The sequence below is a fragment of the Vipera berus genome (assembly GCF_964194415.1).
Source record: "Vipera berus genome assembly, chromosome: 2".
Lineage (NCBI taxonomy): Eukaryota > Metazoa > Chordata > Lepidosauria > Squamata > Viperidae > Vipera > Vipera berus.
In genome coordinates this window covers 275,446,232-275,453,748 of record NC_138203.1, presented here as the reverse complement: position 1 = coordinate 275,453,748, position 7,517 = coordinate 275,446,232, and the positions used below count along the sequence as shown (strand labels likewise).

At 42.6% G+C, this 7,517-nt stretch overlaps 1 long non-coding RNA gene across 1 annotated transcript; it reads left to right on the top strand.

The window, feature by feature from the left end:
• Positions 1-1,106: 1,106 nt before the first annotated feature.
• Positions 1,107-7,250, top strand: LOC308664625. The gene is made up of 2 exons (XR_014025703.1): positions 1,107-1,298; positions 4,560-7,250. It is a non-coding gene; the product is annotated as an uncharacterized lncRNA (long non-coding RNA).
• Positions 7,251-7,517: the final 267 nt, after the last annotated feature.

Sequence of the window (7,517 nt, the reverse complement as noted above, 5' to 3'; positions counted from 1 at the left end):
AGGGCAGGCTTGACTTTCTATGGCATCAATGGGAAGCAGAAGAAAGTGTGGCAAGAGTGGAAGCTTTACAGAAGGGACTCCAAGATGCTACCTTCAAGCCCAATTCTAGAAAGCCAGAAGTTATAAACCCACATGACCGTATGCAGGCCTACATTGAAAACCACAGCCTGATTTGATATGAGCAGGCAGGAGCGCGACAGTTGTCCACAAATTCTCTGAGAATCTCCATGACCAGATGTGTCAATTAGCCAGAGAACCGACAGTGGGATTAGCAATCACATCTCTACTTGTGACAGAACACTTCTCCCCCTCACTTTTTCCCCCTTTTCCCTCCCCACTGTGTCCTACTATTTGCTATTGTATTTTTGTATTTTATTCTATAATCTAATGCCTGGCTTTTCAACCTTTTCACCCACTGTACCACTTTTAGGATATGGAAGCGGAAGCGCCAGGATCAGTGTTTCTTCGGGGCTGTCAGGGCTCAGCAAAAGCACCAGGATGAGCACCAGACTCCAACAGAAGCTCGGCACTGATCCCAGTGCTTCTGCTGAGCCCAGAAGAAGCGCCGATCAGCTGGAATGTTGCAGCATCCCAGGGTCTTTCTCACCATGATCCTTCACATCCTTCTGGATAATTCTTCAGCTGGGTACAACAATCATTTCCTCCCTGTTATGCTTCCAGCAAACGATATCCAGATGGCAGATGGTGTTTCTTTCTGGGTGTATTACAGATAGTCCTCACATACCATTCCAGATTATGATGGTATAAAAAAACAGTTTGGCAAACGGTCCTTGCATTCACATTGTCCCCCGATCCTATGATAGCCATTACCATCCTTCCCAACAAGCTTAAGACAAACAAAATCTGTGTAGACAGAAGACAGAAATAAAATCACAAGTAGCAGTCATTTGATGTCTCACTGAATGTCCATGTTGATTCACTTGATGACCAGAATGGAAGTCAGGTCAAAAACCTGTTGCAATAAAATGACTTATCGGGACTCCCATTCATAACTGTGGTCACTAAGCGAGGACTACCCACCTTTCATTCATCACCACCCTTCCTGCAGTGGATGGGGAGGAGACCAAGATGCAGTAAGGAGTCTCTCTGGATGTTTTTTCTTTTAGAGAGCTGGTGAGCTGCAGGGGTGAAGGTGCTGTTGCTGAGTGGAGACACCCGAATTCCAGTCCCTCCTCAGCCATGAAAGGTCCTTCAGGCTCAGCCCCACTTGGTAGACCAGCCCAAAGAAACAGCCCCACAGGAAGACCCAAACATTTTATTTTAAATGGAGACGGAAGGTAATAAGAAAACCTGGCAAGTTTGGTTGTGTTATACCTCCCTCCCCCCAAACGTCTTATGCTACTGTGAATTGTTGTTGTTAGCTGCGAAGTCGTGTCTGACCCATTGCGACCCCATAGACAACATTCCTCCAGGCCTTCCTGTCCTCTACCATCTTCTGGAGTCCATTTAAGCTCACGCCTATTGCTTTAGTGACTCCATCCAGCCACCTCATTCTCTGTCGTCCCCTTCTTCTATTGCCCTCAATCTTTCCCAGCGTTAGGCTCTTCTCCAGTGAGTCCTTCCTTCTCCTTAGGTGGCCAAAGTATTTGAGTTTTAGCTTCAGGATCTGGCCTTCTAAAGAGCAGTCAGGGTTGATCTCCTCTAGGACTGATTGGTTTGATCGCCTTGCAGTCCAAGGGACTCGCAGGAGTCTTCTCCAGCACCATAGTTCAAAGGCCTCAATTCTTTGGTGCTCAGCCTTTCTTACGCTCCACCTTTCACTGCCATATATTGCAACTGGGAAGACCATAGCCTTGACTATATGCACTTTTGTTGACAGGGTGATATCTCTGCTTTTTAGTGTGCTGTCTAGATTTGCCATTGCTTTCCTCCCCAGGAGCAAGCGTCTTTTAATTTTTTGGCTACAGTCCCCATCTGCAGTGAATTTTACTGTAAATTAGGGAGGCGTTACTCTGAGCTTGTTTGTAAAATTAATTTTTGTACATTACTTTAAAATTTTCAAATTAAAAAAGGTATGCATTTCCAACAAAGACTATGGCCACCTTTCATAGTTTTTTGCATGTACTTTTACAACCTTTTGAAACTTTGGGAACTTTTATGTTTCTTTTGCCGTATATAGGCAGTCACCCCCTCTTTCTAAGGCCCCCCTTTTTTAGGCTCTGCTCCCTCTTTGCCTCTCCCTCTGCATTAGCTTTGTCCTAATGGAGACTTCTGTGCAAGAGAATTTACAGAAGCACTTGGCATTTAGCAGACTTAAAATATCTCCCTTCACAAATAAAACAGACACTGGGCATGTTTGGACACAGCCTGGCTCCCTTGGGGCCTGTGGCCTGTTGATGCTCCCAGGTCCTAAATCCAGGGGAGCCCCAGGAAATCTGCCATAAAGATTTAGGATGTAGATAGGTATGGATCTCTGCTGAGAGCCACACCCCTACAAAAGTGCAGGAATCTATTGATCGGCTTCCAATCTGCAAATTAACACCCTCCAAAATTTTCTGCTCAGGAATAAATCAAGGCTGAATTCTAACTCTGGAAAATAGGAAGATTGCTCCAGCAAGATTCAGGCTACTCTGAATAAATAGGAAATAAATGTTCCATGTTCCATAACTTTATTAATGGAATCAAGCTAGCAGTCTGGCAAAACTAAATGTTCATGAGTTGTCCGGCACCCCCCAAGAGGAATAACTGGCTGGAGGAGTCTTCACGGATTCTTAAGGGTGGTGTGCTTGACTTCTGTATGCATATAGTTCTCCCCCCTCCTCCTTTGGTGTAGTTCTTCCTGCATGGGAAGCTTCTTGCTCTGTTCCTGTGGTGATGGGTGAATCCTCGGGAGGTCTGAAACAACAACTTAGGGATAATCATCATGGGGAAAGGCTATCGATGCGATCCCTGGAGTTGAAAGCGACTTGACGTCACATAATCAGTAAAAATGAATCTTGCAACTGCTTTCGGTAGAGACGGAGCAACGTGATTTTCAGCTTTATGTCACTAGATGGCGATAGACCACTCTCACTGCAAGTACAGCATTGGTAACAGGCGAACCGAGTTGAAACATTCGATTCTTAGATTCCTAGAGGGGATGTGGAGGGAAAGAGAACAACAGCAAAGGAACTTCCTCTTCCGGCTCTCCGCTGGGAGGATGGAGGTGGTGAGCTTAGTTCTCTTGGTCTTCCCAGGGTGGAAGCAGCAGCTGAAAGGTGAGCTGAGGACAGGTGGAGGAGAGGCCGGGACAAGTAGGGCTGTTTGGGTTTCCCCGGGTTGTAAAAGCAGAGAAGCAACGAGATGGAAACATGTCAGCTGCTACACATTCCTTCCCTCCCCAGATTTTATTCCACTGGTGGTGCAAGCATTAAAACGGGTGCCTGCGTTTTTCTCAGTGTTGGGAGATTTAAAAATTCTCCATCATGTTAGGGTTAGCTCCTTGTGATTTATGAACATGTTCTTGGCAACAATTTGGAACTGATCTGCCAATGCTGTTTTTCGGAATTTTGTTTTTACTTCCATATCTAGGAAACAAATGCAGCATTTCCTGGTGGTGTGCCATCCATGTATTAATCTGACACATCTGCATAACCCAGAACTTTTTTTTAAATGGTAATTGGGCCCATTTGGCACGTTCGGTTTTTTAGATTATCCTTACCACTTACCATTCAGTCTTCAGACTTTCAGTGGTGCTGAAAAAGAGGACTTACAACCAGTCTTCAAAGTTGTGGCCATCCCATTTACTTAGGGGTGGCACTGGCTTGCATTCACAAGGGTTGTGGTGTTCCACAGTCATGGACTTTCCATTTTGAACATTCATAATTGGCTTCCAGCAAACAAAATCAATTGGAAATTGACAGGAAGTTGCAAGTCACAGTCATGTTACATTGCACTAAGCAGACCATGATAATTCACTTAATGACTGCAGCCAGAAAGGATGTTGTAAGTTAACATATTTAAGTGATGTCATACTTAACGATCACACCATTTAGGAATCGACTTGCCAGTCCCAATAGCTTTGGGTAAGTGAGGACTACCTGAATTGGGATGTCATCAGTGTGGTTCTGGACAGTATTTCTTACTTTTTTCTTATTTGGGGCAGTGGACTTCCAAGGACAAAACCGGTCCTTTAAATGTGCCGAGGATCTTGGGATCATTTCATCAGTTACAATCCCCCCAATCACTCTAAAATTAGGCCAAAAAATGTGAGTGTACCCACATATAGGTGTATATGTATAATGTGTCCCCAGCACGTCCAGATATATTTGATGATAACTTTGCAATTCTATTAACTCATGATTCACCCAGGTCAACAAATAAATTTCAAAACTGAATGAGTATTTGAACTTGAATCACACTAGATACGTTTTTTGAAAATGAGTCACAGTAAATATGCTTTTTGGAAATGAATCATAATAAATGTAAGAGGTTAGGTTAGTATTTTGGCATCTTTGCTGTTTATTGTAATGTAAGCTTTTGGATCTGGTTTTTATCAAATGTTGTGCAGCCATTTTATAAAATATAATTAAACGAACCCTTTTATCTGAATCTTGCAGGCAACAGAATGCCAGAGAGAGCAATCTGGAGAACTGAGAATCAAAAGCAGCATGTGGAAAAAAGATATCAAAATATAAACGGGGATCTCTCCCAAGATCAGAAAAAGAGGAAAACATCTGGAAGTCAGTGGGAAGAAAAAGGTCACTTGGACCGTAATGCAGGTCTCACCCTGTGAGGAAGGAAACAGTAGCTGAATTAAAGCTCGATCCAACGAGGGATTCAAAGTATTTTTAACGTCCTTGAAAATCCAAGAATCTCAGTGGTGGAAAAGATCCTCAGATGTGCCTATTGTAGCAAAAGCACAGATTGTAGATCACAGCTGAATATACACGAGAGGATCCACAATGGAGGAAAGCCATATCAATCCACCCAATACAGAAAAAGCTTTGGTCAGAACAGTTACCTTATGGTTCACGGAAGGACTCACACTAGAGAGGAGCCCTACCAGGGCTCCCAATACGGCAAAAAACAGCGAGCAGGACAAGCTGATAATACACCAGAGGACTCATACTCTGGAGGAAAGTTGTGGGAAAACTTTCAATAAGAATTCCAACCTGGTGAGCCACCAGATGACTCACACAGGCGAAAAACCCTTTGAACTTCCTGACTATGAAACAAGTTTCAGTCATAATAAAAGCATGGTAAAACACCAGAGGGCTCACACAGGAAAAAAGCAACTTGAATGTCCTATCTGTGGGAAAAGTTTCAGCCGTAATTCCAGCCTGGTGATACACCACAGGACTCACACAGGAGAGAAACCATATCAGTGCCCAGACTGTGGGAAAAGTTTTAGTTGTAATTCTGTCCTGGTGAAACACCAGAGGACTCACACAGAAGAGAAACATTTTGAATGTCTTGACTGTGGGAAAAGATTCAGTCAAAATTCCAGCCTGGTGAGCCACCAGTGGACTCACACAGGAGAGAAACCCTTTGAATGTCGTGACTGTCCAAAAAGGTTCAGTTATAATAACAGCCTAGTGAAACACCAGAGGACTCACACAGGAGAAAACCTAATTGAATGTCCTATCTGTGGGAAAAGTTTCAGTGAGAATTCCAGCTTGGTGAACCACCTGAGGACTCACACAGGAGAGAAACCATATCCGTGTCTGTATTGCGGGAAACATTTCAGTCGGAATTCCAACCTGGTGATACATCAGAGGATTCACACAGGGGAGAAACCCTTTGAATGTCCTGATTGTGGAAAAAGTTTTAGTGATAATTCCAGCCTGGTTAAACACCAGAGGACTCACACAGGAGAAAAACCCTTTGAATGTCCTGAATGTGGGAAAGGTTTCAGTCAAAATTCTAGTCTGGTGATCCACCAGAGGACACACACTGGAGAGAAACCCTTTGAATGTCCTGAATGTGGGAAAAGTTTCACTCGTAATTCTAGTCTGATGGTACACCAGAGGACTCACACAGGAGAGAAACCCTTTGAATGTCCTATCTGTGGGAAAAGTTTCAGTGAGAATTCCAGCTTGGTGAACCACCAGAGGACTCACACAGGAGAGAAGCCATATCAGTGTCTGGATTGCGGGAAACATTTCAGTCGGAATTCCAACCTGGTGATACATCAGAGGACTCACACAGGGGAGAAACCCTTTGAATGTCCTGATTGTGGGAAAAGTTTTAGTGAGAATTCCAGCCTGGTTAAACACCAGAGGATTCACACAGGAGAAAAACCCTTTGAATGTCCTGTCTGTGGGAAAAGTTTCCGTCAAAATTCCAGTCTGGTGATCCACCAGAGGACACACACTGGAGAGAAACCCTTTGAATGTCCTGTCTTCGGGAAAAGTTTCAGTCAGAATTTGGACATGATGAGCCACCATAGGACTCTCAAAGGAGAGAATCCCAGTGTCTGGTTTGCGGGAAACATTTCAGTTGGAATTCCAACCTGGTGATACATCACAGGACTCACACAGGAGAGAAAACTTTTGAATGTCCTGTTTGTGGGAAAAATTTTAGTGAGAATTCCAGCCTGGTTAAACACCAGAGGACTCACATCCTTTATTGCACACAAGGAAGTCCATTTGAGGCAAAAGTAGTGGAGTTTATAGAAGGCTTGAATTTCATTTGTGATATGTCAGCGAAAGTGTAAGTGAGGAATTGACTATTTGAATTTGGGGCTGATTCTTTCTAGTGAAACATTTCTCAGGATTAGACTTGTCAATGGAGAGAAAACAATATGGAAAAAATCCTACTACTGGTTTCTTGTTATCAGCAGCAGTTACTGTATATATTTTCTTTTGCAGAAGTTGTGGAATTCCTCAAGGAGAGGCTTTTGGGTGGTAGTTTTGTATATTGATTATTAAATTCCCACATGTGGAGTTTCAGTCTTCTTTTTCTGTCTGTTAATGTTTCATTAGTTTATAGTATACGATACAAATAAAATGCAAAAGTAAATAGCGGGAAAGATAGGGAAGGGGAAAGGAAATGGAAAAGTGAGGGAAGGGAACAACAAAAAAAAGAAGGCATTGACTTGTGACTTCCTTTGGTGCAATAAAATAGAGTATCAACCTCAAACGTCAACTTTTTACTTTTACAAAATAGTATAAACTAGCTATTTTGATAACAACAAATCTATCTAATCGGTAAAGCCCAAAATCAAAATTTCAGTTTTTTCCACCTGAAGCAAAATGTCCAGTAGGATTTCCACGGAGTAATAAAAATATTTGTATTCTTTTCATTGATCAGTACAGTCAATTTAGCCATTTCTGCAAGTTCCATCATTTTCTGCAACCATTTCTCCATGGTAGGAATCGATATAGTCTTCCATTTCTGAGCATAGAGTAATCTTGCTGCTGCCAACATATATAGCATCAAAATTCCATATTTTTTTCCAGGATCTTTGTCCATTAGCCCCAATAGAAAGGTCTCTGGTTTTCTTTCTATATCCACTTTAAGAATTTTCTGTATTAACATATGAATCCTGCTCCAATATTTTCTTGCTTTATTAT